Source organism: Bombina bombina, chromosome 4 (assembly GCF_027579735.1).
Source record: "Bombina bombina isolate aBomBom1 chromosome 4, aBomBom1.pri, whole genome shotgun sequence".
NCBI lineage: Eukaryota > Metazoa > Chordata > Amphibia > Anura > Bombinatoridae > Bombina > Bombina bombina.
This window is the reverse complement of record NC_069502.1, coordinates 227,479,922-227,496,415: the sequence shown is the minus strand read 5'-3', so window position 1 is coordinate 227,496,415 and position 16,494 is coordinate 227,479,922. Positions and strand designations below refer to the sequence as shown.

Sequence of the window (16,494 nt, the reverse complement as noted above, 5' to 3'; positions counted from 1 at the left end):
TATGGATGCCTACATATCTAATTTGCTTTACAATATTGTATAAGGCTTACCATTTACGAAACATATGTAATGCAACCTATTTATGGGTTTTTGTAATGCATATATCCTCAATAAAAATATATATTAAAAAAAAAAAAAAAAGTAAATTGTTATGTTTATTATTTTGAAAGATTTCCCTGCCCCCTGAACAAAATAATCCTTGCTAGACAATCAGAAACTAATATTCAGATATAGCACAAACTGTTTGCATATGTGCAGACAAGGGTAGTCTTCTCTTGTATTCCCTTAAAGTGGTTTAGCACTGATTAAACTTGGTTACTATTTTAAAGATTGATTTGCCTATCATGACTGTTGGAAGTAAAACTGATAATCCACCTTTTAAAAGCATGCAACACCATAAAAGCCTGCAAGGGAGAGAAAAGTAAACAAAAGCTTGCATAAATAGCCTAAAGTAGTATTAACTCAAGCCTCCATGGGAGAAAGTAAAACAAAAAAACACATTTTTACAACAATAGGCTGAAAAATAATGAAACATTTTATGCGCTGATGAAATGTCAAATATAATGGTCCTTTAAAAAGGGATATAAAATCCAAAAATTCTGTTTTGTGATTCAGACAGAGCATACTATTTAAAATAAAAAAAAATAAAAAAAATTATGCTTACCTGATAAATTACTTTCTTTTACGATATGACGAGTCCACGGATTTCATCCTTACTTGTGGGATATTAACCTCCTGCTAACAGGAAGTGGCAAAGAGCACCACAGCAGAGCTGTATATATATATATAGCCATCCCCTTCCCCTGCACCCTCAGTCATTCGGCCGAAGGTATAGGAAGAGAAAAAAGGAAAGGCTAAAAAGGTGCAGAGGTGACTGAAGTTTTCAAAAAATAAAATAAATCTGTCTTAAAATAACAGGGTGGGCCGTGGACTCGTCATATCATAAAAGTAATATATCAGGTAAGCATAAATGTAGTTTTCTTTTACAAAGATATGACGAGTCCACTGATTTCATCCTTACTTGTGGGAAACCAATACCAAAGCAATAGGACACGGATGAAAGTGAGGGACAAGAACCTAAACAGAAGACACCACTGCTTGAAGAACCTTTCTCCCAAAGATAGCCTCAGAAGAAGCAAAAGTATCAAATTTGGAAAATTTGGAAAAGTGTGAAGGGACAAACAAGTTGCAGCCTTACAAATCTGTTCAACAGATGCATCATTTTTAAAAGCCCATGTGGAAACAACAGCCCTAGAAGAATGAGCCGTAATTCTTTCAGGAAGCTGTGGTCCAGCAATCTCATATGCCAGGTGAATGATACTTCTCAGCAAAAAAGAAAGAGGTAGCCATAGCTTTCTGACCTCTACGCTTTTCAGAATAAATAATGAAGATGATTGACGGAAATCCTTAGTTACCTGTAAGTAAAACTTTAAGGCATGGGCCACATCCAAATTATGCAACATACTTAAAAGAAGGGTTAGGACATAAGAAAGGAACAACAATTTCCTGATTAATATTCTTATTTGAAACTACCTTAGGAAGGAATCCAGGTTTGGTACGTAACACCACCTTATCAGAATGAAAAATGAGATAAGGAGAATCACACTGTAGCGCTGAAAGCTCAGAAAAACTTTGAGCAGAAGAAATAGCAACCAAAGACAGAACTTTCCAAGATAACAATTTGATATCTATGGAATGCATGGGTTCAAACTGAACCCCTTGAAGAACTCAAAGAACTAAATTCAAACTCCAGGGAGGAGTAATGGGTCTAAATACAGGCTTAATTCTAGATAGAGCCTGACAAAAAGACTGAACATTTGGCAAATTTGCCAAAAGTTTGTGAAAGAGAATAGACAAAGCTGAAATTTGTCCCTTAAAGGAACTTGCAAATAACTCTTTTCTCCAATCCTTCTTGGAGAAAAAACAGAATCCTAGGAATACTAACTTAACTCCATGAGTAACCCTTGGATTCACACCAATACGCCATATCTTATGAAAGATTTTGCTAGAGACAGGCTTTCTAGCCTGTATCAAAGTATTGATGACCGAATCAGAGAATCCTCGCTTTGATAAAATCAAATGTTCAATCTCTATGAAATCAGCTGCAGAGAAATTAGATTTGGATGTCTGGAAAGGACCTTGAATGAGAAGGTCCTGCCTCAATAGAAGTTTCCACAGTAGCAGAGAGGACATGTCCTACTAGATCTGCATACCAAGTCCTGCGTGGACACGCAGGCGCCATTAGGATCATTGAAGCTCTCTCCAGTTTGATTCAAGCAATTACGCATGGGAAGAGAGGAAATGGTGGGAACACAAAAATTAGGCTGAGCAACCAAGGCACTGCCAAGGCCTCTATCAGTTTGGCCTGAGGATCCCTTGACCGGGATCCGTAACTTGGAAACTTGGCATTGTATTCAGATGCCATCAGATCCAATTCTGGTTTGTCCCATCTGAAAATAAATGAGGCAAATACCCCCGGGTGAAGTTCACACTCCCCCGGATGAAAAGTTTGTCGACTTAGAAAATCTGTTTCCCCAGTTCTCTACTCCTGGGATGTAGATCACTGACAGATGACAAGAGTGGGCTTCTGCCCAATGGATTATCTTGGATACTTCTATCATCGCTCAGGAACTCCCTGTTCCCCCGATTATTGATATATGTCAGTGTCGTGATATTGTCCGACTGGAATCTGATGAATTTGGCCGAAGTCAACTGAGGCCACGCCTAAAGCACATTGAATATTGCTCACAGTTCCAATATTAATTGGAAGTAGAAACTCCACCCGAGTCCAAACACCATGAATCCCAAGAAAGGAACCCTTGTCTGTGGAACTATTGAAATTTCTCTGTTCACCTTCCAACTGTGAGTTCTCAGAAAAGACAACACTGTGTCCGTGTGAGATCTTGTCAGTGAAAACGTGGACGCCTTTATTAGAATATCGTCCAGAAAAGGCGCCACTGCTAAACCTCGCGGTCTGAGAGCCACCAGAAGAGACCCTAGAACCTTTGTGAAGATTCTGGTTGCTGTGGCCAACCCGAAGGGAAGAGCAAAGAACTGATGTTTGTCTAGAAAAGCAAACCTTAGAAACTGATGATGATCCTTGTGGATAGGAATATGAAAGCATCTTTCAAGTCCACAGTAGTCATATATTGACCCTCCTGGATCATTGGTAAGATTGTTCGTATAGTCTCCATCTTGAACAATGGGACTCTGAGAAACCTGTTTAGACACTTGAGATCTAAAATGGGTTTGAAAGTTCCCTCTTTCCTGGGAATCACAAAAAGATTTGAGTAAAACCCGTCCCAATTTTGGAACAGGACAAATTACTCCCATGGTAGAGAGGTCTTCTACACAGCGTAAGAACACCTCTCTTTTAATCTAGTCTACAGACAATCTTGAAAACCAATTGATACCCGTGAGTCACTATTTCTAGTGCCCAGGGATCCTGAACATCTCTCGCCCAAGCCTAGGCGAAGAAAGAAAGTCTAACCACTACTAGATCCGGTCCCGGATCAGGGGCCGCCCCTTCATGCTGTTTTAGTAGCAGCCGCTGGCTTTTTGGATTGTTTACCTTATTCCAGTTCTGGTTGAAAATTCCCTTCCTGCTTTGTGGAAAAAGAGGAAGTTGAGAGTCCTCCTTTGTTTTGTATACCCCTCATCTTAACAGACTTATCCTGAGATAAGGCATGGCCTTTACCTCCTGAAATGTCAGAAATGATTTCAATTCAGGTCCAAAAAGGGTCTTACCTTTAAAAGGAATAGCCAAAAGCTAAGTCTTTGATGAGACATCAGCAGACCAAGATTTGAGCCACGGCACTTTACGGGCTAAGACAGCAAAGCCTGCATTCTTTGCCGCTAATTTAGTGATTTGAAAAGCGACATCAGTAATAAAAGAATTAACTAGTTTGACCTTGAGAGACTCCTCTACAGCCTCAAACCAAAAAGCTGCTGCAGTAGTTACTGGAACAATGCATGCCATTGGTTGAAAAAGAAAACCCCTGATTAATAAATAATTTCTTTAGTAGACCCACTAATTTTTTATCCATAGGGTCCTTGAAAGCACAACTGTCCTTAATAGATATAGTTGTACGCTTAGCTAGGGTAGATATAGCTCCCTCTACCTTAGTCCCGAATGGTGTCTGGTATGGGAAACAAAAAGTAGGAGGGGGAGAAACGGTATACCTGGTCTATCCCATTGCTTTTTATAAATTTCCGAAATTCTCTTAGGAACCAGAAAAACCATCAGTGTAAGTAGGAACTTCCAAATATTTATCCATTTTACAAAATTTCTCTGGAGGAATCACAATAGGATCACAATCATCCAGAGTCGCTAAAACCTCCCTAAGCAACAGGCGGAGGTGTTCAAGCTTAAATTTAAATGACATAGCATCCGAATCTGTCTGAGGCAAAACATTCCCTGAATCAGAAATTTCACCCTCAGACAGTAATTCCCTGATCCCCAACTCAGAACACTGAGAGGGAACATCAGAAATAGCTAATAAAGCATCAGAGGATTCAGTATTTACAATAATACTTGACCTACTGCGTTTACCCTGCAACACTAGTAATTTAGACAATACCTCTGTAAGGGTAGTTGACATAACTGCAGCCATCTCCTGCAGAGTAAAGGAATTAGATGCACTAGAAGTACTAGGCGTCGCTTGTGTGGGCATAAAAGGTTGTGACACTTGGGGAGAATTGGAAGGCATATCCTGATTCTCTTCAGACTGAGAATCATCCTTAGGCACACTTACTTTATTTAAAATATGCTTTTTACATTGTAAAGCCCTTTCAGTACAAAAGTTACACAATGTTAGAGGGGGTTGCACAATAGCTTCTAAACACATAGAACAATGAGAAACCTCAATGTCAGACATGTTGAACAGACTAGTAATACCACAAAAGTCGTTTAAACACTTATTTATAGAATAAAACAAACATTAGAAAAAATGTGTACTGTGCCTTTAAGAAAAGAAAGAGTGAAAAAAATTTCCAAAATGCACAAAAAAAAAAAAAAAAAAAAAAAAAAAAAAAAAAAAAGTTAAATTATTCCCAAATTTAACTTAATATCGTTGGTTAATCCAAAAATTACTGCACCCAGAAGCAAGGGCAGAAATAAAGCTTTAGAAGTACTTATATCAACATGTAGTCAAGACAGATAAAAATACCCTCTGCACAGCAGAGCTGTGGCGCCTACCTGCCCCCAGGGTACTTCGAATAAAGTTTCCAACCCTTCAGACCAGCTACACAGTCTAGGAGCCACCGAGTTACTGTTTGCTGCTGCTAAGCCTGAAGGAAGTGCGCCAAAATAGGCTCCGCCCATTAAGGTCAAATGGGAATGCGGTTTTGCACTAAAGTAAAAATACACACACAATACAACCCTCAAGCATAAAAACAAGAAGTTAAAAGTGCCAAAAATAAAAAACATAAAACATTGTTTTTTATATTGTCTCCCATGTCACATCATAATGATAAATATAATATAGGGACTCCAATAACACCTCTCTTATTAAAATAGGTTTTACTGCTTATCCCATTCCCATACAGGGAAATAATGCCAGCCAGTTCTGATACACCAAGTCTCTTTAGAAAAAAAGGCTGCACATACCTTAATGCTGCTTGTAGCATGAAACCGGTCTCCACACTGAAGATGTCTCATGGTTACCTTCAGAAGTCTCGTGGGAACCAGCGTGGATCTTAGTTATAAATGCTAAGATCATCAAACCTCAGGGCAGAAATCTTCTTCCATATCCCTGAGGAAAATAGTATGCACCGGTACCAGTTAAAATAAAAAAACTTCTTGATTGAAGAAACTAAAACTAACACCTCACTTTACCATGTCTTCCTAGTATAACACAGGCAAAGAGAATGACTGGGGGTGGAGGGGAAGGGGAGGGGCTATATATACACAGCTCTGCTGTGGTGCTCTTTGCTACTTCCTGTTAGGAGGTTAATATCCCACAAGTAAGGATGAAATCCGTGAACTTGTTATATCTTTGTAAAAGAAAAAAAGGTTTCCAAATTAATTCTATTATCAAATTTGCCTCTTTCCCATGATATTCTGTGTTGAAGAGATACCTAGGTAGGCATATGGAGCCCTAAATGGCAGGAAATAGAGCTGCCATCTAGTGCTCTTGCAAATGGATAACATTCTTGTAAAACTGCTGCAATATAATTCTCCAGAAATTAGCCGGTTTGTCCCTGCTTTTCAACAATAGATACAAAAGTACAAAGCAACATTGATAAAATAGGTAAATTAGAAAGTTGTTAAAAATTAAATGCTCTATCTGAATTGCGGGGAAAAAAAAATTAGGTTTCATAGCCCTTTAAAAGTGATTAATTGATTACAGTAAGCATCATAGGCCAAGGCTCACAGAGTTAATGAGCTAGATAAGTACTAGATGTGTGCATTCAGAGGTTTCGGGTACCTCCAAATGCAGAAGAAGGTGTCCCTTCGTACAAGTCGGTTATTTTTGGAGCCTAAGTTATACATATAAAACATCAACATACTAAAATCTAGAATCGTACAGATATTAGTGTATTGCTGTTTCACAAGTATTAATTTGGCTCCAAAAATAGCCGACATGAAGGGCCACCTTCAGCAACCTCTGAATGTAAAAGTCTATTACTCACGCACAAGAAGGTAGGATGGAAAAATAAAAATAAAAAAAGGAATCAGTTCAATAAAACAGTTAAAGTGATGGTAAATTTGCCAGCATAAAATCACATAATGAAAGCTCTTGTCCCAACTAGCATATCAATATACTTTTTACATTCCAAAGTCATATCCACTTTTAATAATGAACATTTTTGTCAGGCTCTGTTACCTGATTTAAAGGAGCCTCTCAACGATTTTCTCATAGGCATTTTTGACTGGCAGGTCTTTCAGCCCATCAGAGCCTTACCATGCACCCCATGTAAATTAATCACAGCATGCTCCCGTGCTTGTAACTCAGACTGCAAGACGAACTGCTCACACGCAACTCCCTATGCTATGTGTGCAACAGAAACAGTGATGCTGCTTCATTCAACAGTAAGCAGTCTCACTGTTTCTGTTGCGCAAATTCGTCTTGCAGTCTGAGTTACAAGCACGGAAGCGTGCTGTAATTAATTTACATGAGGCGCATGGTAAAGCTCGGATTGGCTGAAAGACCTGCCAGTCAAAAAAGCCTAAGAGAAAATTGTTAAAAGGCTGCTTTAAATAAGGTAACTGAGCCTGACAAAAATGTTCATTATTAAAAGTGGATTTGACTTTGGAATGTAAATAGCATATCGATATGCTAGTTAGGACAAGAGCTTTCATTATAAGTGATTTTATGCTGGCAAATTTACCATCACTTTAAAGTTTAAAACTTTGCACCCCTTATGCAGCAAACAAATTAAATACTCCCTTAGTGCTCAAACTCTATACCAATTACAGCAAGCTTTACAGAGCAAACCCTTAATATAAAAACATTCCATAGGTACCATTAATATTTTAGTTTTTGGCGATGATGTTACTAATTGGCTCCCTATAGGGCACAATGGTTTTAAACCGTATTGCAGGCGATTAAGTTTCGTTAAACGGGCACCAAAGTAAAAAATTAAAGGGTTAGGAAACCCAGAAGCCCATTTAAAAAAAAAAAAGCGTCAAAAATATTTACAATATATGCAAACATCAACTTATTTATTACATTTATTTTTTTAAGATTATCTGTTTTTTCTAAATAAAAATCTTATTGCTGTCAACCCCCTTCTTATCCTCATTATGCAAATCCTATAACCTACCTGGTAGAACAATCATGGTGACTAGGGTTGCACCAATACCATTTTTTTTTTTAAGACCGAGTACAAGTACTGATACTTGTTTTCAAATACTCGCCGATACCAATTAGCGATACTTTTTTTTTTTATGTCATGTGACAGTTTACCAAGCACAATACAGACTAATTATTTAAGATTCCTTCTTTATAATTATGAAGGACTGTAGCTCAAAAGACATTATGAAATAATAAAACAGGTTTTATTTGTCACAAAGTTCACAGAACATGTTTAGAAATAAAAATATTACAATAAAATATATTAAACAACAACAATAAATAAATATAAAATTGCAACCAACCAAAAGTGCCATGCAGTAAAAAATAGAACAGAATACTGTTTAATCATGGTGAACAACACTATGGGCTAGATTACTTTGACTGGTAAGCTACTGCATGGGGCAGAAAGATATTTTTGGGCCATTTTAGCCAGAGCTGGAAATCTCAGTTTATTAACTGCCCAGTACTTCAGGGGTTTGTCTAAACAATGTAAAGTAATCTCTCCTACAATAATACAAATAAGAGCAATTTGTATTGGCAGAACAGTAGTAAACAATTTTTAGTTTAGTCTCCACTCCAGCTTTAAATGAAATGGGAACATGCAGTTTGAAAAAAACACCACAAGATAGCATATGGGTAGTAAGTGGAGGTATCGGTTTAAGTATCGGTGCATTTGCACGAGTACAAGTACTCATGCAAGTACTTGGTACCGATACCGATACTAGTATCGGTGCAACCCTAATGGTGACCAACGCATGCTCATAGGGTTTTAGGACTCTAATGTGCCTTTAGGCACGTCAACAACCCAGTGCCACGTGCAGATCAAGAGGTCTGTGTGTTATTGAGGAAGGAGTGGAGCAGAAGAGCCCCTGAAGAGAGGACGCAGCGTTAGGAGTTGTAGGATTGCATGGAGCAGCATCATTTATTTGGATTTAGGTACATATTTTAACCACTCCTGGACCAACTAGCATATTATCCAATACAAATATTATGACGTAGTAGATTCTTCTAAGTATGCGTGGCTTGTGATACACAAAGATAGAGTATACCATAAAGATTAGTGTACATGCGATTTCTAGAGATAGAAAGATACTAGCAAGAAATAAGCACTCTCTGGTTTTGTAACACAAATAGTATATTTAACTTCTTCAGACAAGGAAGGGGTGAATACCTTGAAACGTCACGCTAGTTAAAAGGGACAGTCAACACCAGAATTATTATTGTTTAAAAAGAAAGATAATCCCTTTATTACCCATTCCCCAGTTTTGCATAACCAACAGTTATAATAATACACGTTTTACCTCTGTAATTACCTTGTATCTAAGCTTGTGCTGACTGCCCCCTTATTTCAGTTCTTTTGAGAGACTTGCATTTTAGCCAATCAGTGCTCATTCCTAGGTCACTTCACGTGCATGAGCTCAATGTTAGCTATATGAAACACATGAACTAATGCTCTCTAGTGGTCAAAATGCATTCAGATTAGAGGCAGGCTTCAAGGTCTAAGAAATTAGCATATGAACCTCCTAGGTTTAGCTTTCAAATAAGAATACCAAGAGAAAAAAGCAAAATTGGTGATAAAAGTACATTTGAAAGTTGTTTAAAATTGCATGCCCTATTTAAATCATGAAAGTTTTTTTGGGACTTAACTGTCCCTTTAAATATACTATTTGTTTTACAAAAACAGAGTGTTTATTTCTTTCTAGTCTATTATTCCTATTTTTGCCTACCTGACCAGTTTGGTGGATTTATAAATTTATATATTGATGTCCAATACATTTTATTCATGTCAGTTTGAAAAAGATTTGTAACCCTTTAAAACTTTCATGATTCAGAAAGAACATGCAATGTTAAGAGACTTTACAATTTACTTCCATTATCAAATTTTGCGCAATCTTTTAATATGCACTCTTTGAGGACCCCAGCTCCTACTGAGTATGTGCACAACTTCAGTGTATACGTATACTAGTCTGATTGGCTGATGGCAGTCACATGATACAGGAGGCTAGAAAATCGGCTTTTTTGAAGTGTTATTGAATTGTCTTTTATTATGTCCTTGTTAGGCAATTCTACTTTATTTAATGGTCCTTTAAAATGTAAAAAAGTCAGATTACAGAGAAACTAGTTGCACACTTAAAGGGACAGTATACACTCATTTTCATATAACTGCATATTATATACTATAAAGAATAAGATGCACAGATACTGATATAAAAATCCAGTATAAAACCTTTTAAAAACGTACTTAGAAGCTCTCAGTTTAGCTCTGTTGAAAAGGTAGCTGGAAAGCCCACTGCAAGTGGGAAATAAGACCCTCCCCCCTTCTTTTTTGCATATGAAAAGACCCTTTACACAAACAGGAACAAGCTGGAGAAGGTAACCGACTGTATTCTTATAAAACTTTGGGGCTTGGTTAGGAGTCTGAAAATCAGAGCAATGTTAATTAAAAATAAGCAAAAATTATACATTAAAAAAAAAAAAAAAAAACTTTATTTATGGGCTATATAAATAGATCTACAAAACATTTATGCAAAGAAAAAAAAAAGTGTATAATGTCCCTTTAAGGATAAAGCAAGGGTGTTTGTTTTTTTAGATATGTGCAGAATAATAAAAGTTAGTAGTCAAGGTAATATTGTACTTGTACATAACTTTCTTAATTACAAATACTGTATAGTGACACGTTTTTACATTCACCTTTTCTAAGAAAAGTGACGGCAACCCCCCCCCCCAAAAAAAAAAAAAACACGTAGTGCTATTTAAAAAATGTGCATGCCTACAGGCATAAACTTTGTAAAGATTAGTGGAATTCAGCACACAGTAAGACATGCTGACACAGGCCTAAAATCAAGATACAGCTTTCAGATAATGAAATAAGAAAAAAAAAGAAAGAAAATAAAAAGTTTTAATCTTATCTTGTACCATAGCAACCCTTAGTTTATATATACATTTTTTTAATATTTTTGTGCACATAGTACCCTCAGAAAGCTAGTACAGTACTGTAATCAGAAAGGCAGTATTTGTGGTTTTAAATAAATATTTGCAAACTAAAAACACACGCACAGGTAGAAAAAAAGGATTGTGACTTACAGGCAGGGAGAAAAAAAAATAGTAAATTGATAAGATTTTGTACATATACATATATACACATACAGACGAGACATACTTTTAGTAGAAACCAATGCAAATACAAATATATGGAAAATAACCCAAAAAGTTAAGAGTCAGGGATAAAATTCTAGCAGCCAGTGGCTCCTGGGTTTGTTGAGCCCTGCAATAAGCAGTGGGTTTTACTTAAAGTGAAAGTAAAGTCAGTGGTAGCATTATTTAGAATTTAAAACATTCAAAATAAAGTGAAGTTGAATTCATCATTTTATTAGTGTCGTTTTCTAAATACCCTTTTTCCTTATCCCTTTTCTACCATTGTCTATGCGTTCCTCCACCCGTGTTAAAAAAAATAAAAAATATTCCAGTAACGGTGACGAAAGGATCGGTATCTAACCGATTGGTTCCCCCACTGGCGTCTCTAGCACCAAGAAAAACGCCCACGGCTTGTAATGCATATGTGGCTAACTCCGAACTCTGTTTGTCAAATCGCGTTCATGCTAGCCGCATGCGCAGTACCAAAGGGAATACTCTACTTTCGTTACATCAGGAACGCGGAGTTTGTGATCGTACCTATTTTTTGAAATCCCGTTATTTGTAAAAGTAAGTACATTTTTCAAACGGCATCATACAATAATTATGATAATGCAATTATGCATTTAAGATTACGTACGCACATCCTAACGCAAATGAAGGGTCTGACCGTTGATCACTGTAGGCAGCAGAAACCAGGAAGACAGCAAGGGGGCGGAGGAACAGACTGTATAAAGCGATTGGTAAAAATACAATTTTATAAATATACTTTGTGGGGGAAAAAAGGAAGTTAGCAACTAAAATAGTCGATAGGCAAATTAACTATAGCTTGATTCTAGTGCAGCAAATTTTACTTTCACTTAGATGATATTGCAATATGTTAATCTTGATTTTAAAAGGATTTTATCTTTAATTCCTTTTAGTTATTAACTTAATTTGCGCATTGTCCATTACAGTCTCTACCGGAAGGCAAAAGAATAGTATTTTACATTTAAGTGTTGCTAGGAGACACCATAAAATAGCTCCAATCAGTTTATTGCCCATGGTAAGTAGAAGACTTTTGCTGCAAAAATAATTTGAAATTTCTAAATGTTAAATATTGTACACAAGATTTTTCTTTGCATAAATGTTTTGTAGATCCATTTATATAGCCCATTAGGGAGTGTTTTTGTAACAATGTATACAGTTTTGCTTATTTATTTATTTAACAACATTGTGCTGATGTTCAGACTCCTTACCAAGCCCCAAAGTATCAGATGTACGATCTCTTTTTCAAACTCCTGTTGGCTCCTGTTTGTGTAATCTGTCTTTTCATGCATTCCAATCTGGACTGATTTATAGACAGGAGGATCTTGTTCCTTTGAAATCTGCTCGATAGCTCAGGTCTGGTTAAACTGATTAATTTCAGATTGCTTGGCTTTGCTGCAACAAAAGCAGACAGCTCTACCTACTGGCTATTTTAATAAATGCACTGCTTCTCAATGCTTTTCAATAGCAGTCACATGACTGGAAAAAAAGGTTGTTATTCTGAAACGGTGTAAATTGAACCGTTGTAAAACGAGGGCCACCTGTATTTTTATTTCTATTATTGTTTGATGATCGTGTGTGTTATTTGGTGCCTATAAACAAAAAAGGTCCTAATAATTCTGTTCCAAAGTGCATGGTTCCCATCTGCCCCTGTCTGTCTCCTAAGCATGGTGCACACTTGTTGTACAACAAGATCCAACATCTGCCCTACTTCAGAACTATGAAGCATTGTTGTAAAAACCCTGCACGGCTGTGTACACAGTACTCTCGATTCACTCTCAAAGAGTTTCAGCAGTGACAGCCATGTACATGTGCACTTTAGAAAAGAAAGAGCTAAGTCCCTCAGTACAACCATGAAAGTGCCTCAGTAAAGGGCTTTCACACCTTTGGTATCTACAGGATTACTTCTGCTCTCTCGTGTGTGTTTAAAGTTAACCATTGACCTACAGTTAAAGGATATAAAACCCACATTTTTTCTTTCATGATGCAGATAAAGCATGTTATTTTAAACAACTTTATAATTTACTCCTATTATCAATTTTTCTTCATTCTCTTGGTATTTTTTTTATAAAAGCAGGAATGTAAGCTTAAAGGGACATTATACACATTTTTTCTTTGCATAAATGTTTTGTAGATAATCTATTTATATAGCCCATAAAGTTTTTTTTTTTAAATAACATTGCTCTGATTTTCAGACTCCTAACCAAGCCCCAAAGTTTTATGTGAATACGCTCGACTACCTACTCCAGCTTGCTCCTGTTTGTGTAAAGGGTCTTTTCATATGCAAAAGAAGGGGGAGGGGGGGGAGTGTCTTATTTGCCACTTGCAGTGGGCTTTCCAGCTACCTTTTCAACAGAGCCAAACTGACAGCTTCTAAGTAAGTTTTTAAACCGTTTTATACTGGATTTTTATATCAGTATCTGTGCATCTTATTCTTTATAGTAGTGTCTATTACATGCAGTTATATGAAAATGAGTGTATACTGTCCCTTTAAGGAGCAGGCCTTTTTTTTGTTCAGCACCTGGGTAGCACTTGCTCATCGGTGGCTAAATATAACCACTAATCAGCAAGAGCTACTCAGGTGTTGAACCAAAATTGGGCCGGTTCCTAAGCTTACATTCATGCTTTTTCAAATGCTATCAAGAGAATGAAGAAAAATTAATAGGGGTAAACTTGAAAGTTGCTTAAAATTACATGCTCTATCTGAATCACAAAAGAAAAAAAAATTGGGTTTGATATCCCTTTAAAGTTTTTTAGTTCATGCCTATTTATTTTACTTTTTCTATTTCCTAGATTTCTGAAACTTCATTTATAAGATTAGGATTAGGCTAGACAGAGATTTGCCAAACACGTATCGCTTGATAATCAGGATATGAAAAACAATTCCACAATGCCATAGTAACCATCTTTCACTGAAGAATCAAAAATATGAAAAATCTATTTTAAAACAAAATAACTTTTTGATAATTTTAGTAAACTATACAATAAAACCTAATGTCACCAAAACCCAATAAAATGAGTGACCAGTACCTAAGTGGTTGAGTTATTTTAATCTACTATAAACCAAATGACAAACTAAAATAAATACAGTAAAAATAATGCAAAATGTCTAGATGCAGAAAATGAAATTAAAAATGGCATGTGCCTGAATAGTATAGCTCAAATGAAAAGAAAATGCATTACTCTGTAATGGAAATAAGCTCTTCCCATTCCCCTAACAAAAAAAAAAGTTTTTCAAACCAAACTGCAATTTCAAACCTTTTATTATGGCCTATAATTACCAAGGCAAGAGTTGTTTGTGCATCTCTCCAAAATAAAAACAGTTTCACAATTGTCTTCTATTGACTTCACTTGACCTGTAATCCAGTGGTTGATGTGTCACTAAAAACAACAATACTTAACTTCCCCATGAGCTACAACTTGTTGAACCATACATAGCATGGGAGTGTTTCAGAACAGTTTTAACACCCTGCAGGCACAAAGACAACAAAAGCAGGAAAGTGAACAGAAACCTGTAGGAGTTCATGGAAATAATGCAGAGTAATTTATTACAATGACAGCTTGCTTGCCATGTGTCATTTTAAAAGGTAAGCGTAGCAGAGAGGTAGGATTTTCACTAAAATAAAGCCAAATCAAGCAATTTCTGGACAGCAAATTGGCATACTTTTTTTAAGTCATCAGGTGCATACCCACTCAAATATCTCAAGGAATGCTTAAATATTTACATATTTTAAAGATCATGGGGGCATGGCTCTAAACCCCTATATACCCAGCCTGTTTCTTATTAATGTACATAGCATAAAAACACAGTGACATCTCACCTAGCATGGGTGCCACCACCTCTTCTCGGGCGGCATGGCATGCTAGTATTTATAGATCACAGCCAAATGATGTGTGGTACTGCCCGTCGATATGGCATTGGCTTCAGGCCTAAAAATCCACATGCCAGGCACAGTTTTAGGCATGTAGACATGTTGATTTGTTAAAGGGATACTATTACTAAACCCACATATTTTTTTCATAATTCGGATTCAGCACGCAATTTTAAGTAACTTTCTAATTTACTCCTATTAATTTTTATTCATTCTTTTGGTATCTTTATTTGAAAAGTAGGAATGAAAGCTTAGGAGCTGGCCCATTTTAGGTTCAGCACCTGGGTAGCACTTGCAGATTGGTGGCTAAAAGTTTTTCCCAGGGCCATAGCTGATAAACATCACCCTATACTGTCATTTACAGACACATATATTCAACAGCTAATCTATGAAACAAAATATCAATCAAATAATAGAACATGTGTGATTTAGCATTCTGAATTATCTTCCAAGTAGCACACGATTTTAAATATTAAAAAAGTACAAATGTGTTAGATACATTTAGAACATACAGTGTATTAGAATTGAAAGATTCCGCTACAAGTAGATTAGATGCATCTGTCACCCCAATAACAACCCATACTAAAACATTGATAACCCCATGACATTTAAACCACCATATTGATGCAAGTGAAAATATTAAAATAGTCTTGACAGCACTCTGTGACACTTCTTTGTCCTAAAATAATTAAATGTGACCAACTTCATAAACTAGCGTTCTAAAATTAGGTTTCAACACGCAAGTTAATGAAAGCACAATTAGTGGTCTACTTATCGCCGTGTGACATAGTAATCACAGTAGTGCTAAGCTGAACCCCAAGTAAAGTTTCCAAGTCCCCGCCCAGGTCACGCAATGACTGTATAAAAATACTTACCGAGTGTTTAACAATTAAGCAATACAGAAAAGCGTCCCCTCCGGTGCCGGTTTACTTTTAATTATTTCCCTCAAACTTCTCTGGACTTCTCCACTCCCTCCTCAGCCCTTTCCGGTTCCGGGTTGCCACACCTCCTCCTCTTCCCTGTCCGGGCGGTAACAGGCGCGTACCCTCTCGCTCCCTCCCTGTTTGCGGACTGTAGCAGCCAGGCTGAGTGGGTGCGGGGGTTCAGGAGCGTCTGCGCGGTCACGAGAGCGTTTGCGCGCCCTACAGGTGGCGATGGTTATCTTCAATTGGCCAGGGAGGGGATACCAAAACTTAGGTTGGAGAATGTGTTCAAGGTGTTTTTTTTATTACATAGTTATGGTTTCACCAAGAGGGAAACAGAAGATAACGTGAAAGAATAATTAATTCCTTAAAGGGTCAGTAAATTCAAAATTAAACTTATATGATTCTGTCAGGAGTGTGCACATCTAAAACAATGTTTATATATACAGGTAGCTGCAAAGTGCTGTCATAGAGTGTCTGTAACATGGCAGCTGTGTTTGCAACTATGTATAACATTGCTATAAACATTGTTGCAAACACTGCTGCCAGATGGCTAAAGACACATGCACGGTGCCGCTCCAGAGCTCACCTATGATTACTCTTTAACAAATTATAGAACTAACCAAAATTAGTAATAGAAGTACATTGGAAAGTTATTTAAATGTCATGCTCTATCCAATCCATGTAAGTTTAATTTTGACTTTACAGTCCCTTTAAGGATGGAGGCAGTTGTCCAAGTTC

General features: G+C 36.9%; 1 protein-coding gene across 4 annotated transcripts in view; it reads right to left on the bottom strand.

Annotated features, from left to right (window-relative positions):
• PAK2 (p21 (RAC1) activated kinase 2) overlaps positions 1–15,868 on the bottom strand; it is a 505,361-nt gene extending 489,493 nt beyond the window's left edge. For 2 of the 4 annotated variants that reach the window (XM_053709811.1, XM_053709810.1), the window contains exon 1: positions 15,706–15,868. The gene's annotated coding sequence lies outside the window, so the exon portion shown is untranslated. Of the gene's footprint in view, positions 1–6,827; positions 6,962–15,705 lie in introns of those variants that run through there. The other 2 variants (XM_053709809.1, XM_053709812.1) reach the window with 2 other exon arrangements.
• Between the last annotated feature and the right edge of the window lie 626 nt (positions 15,869–16,494).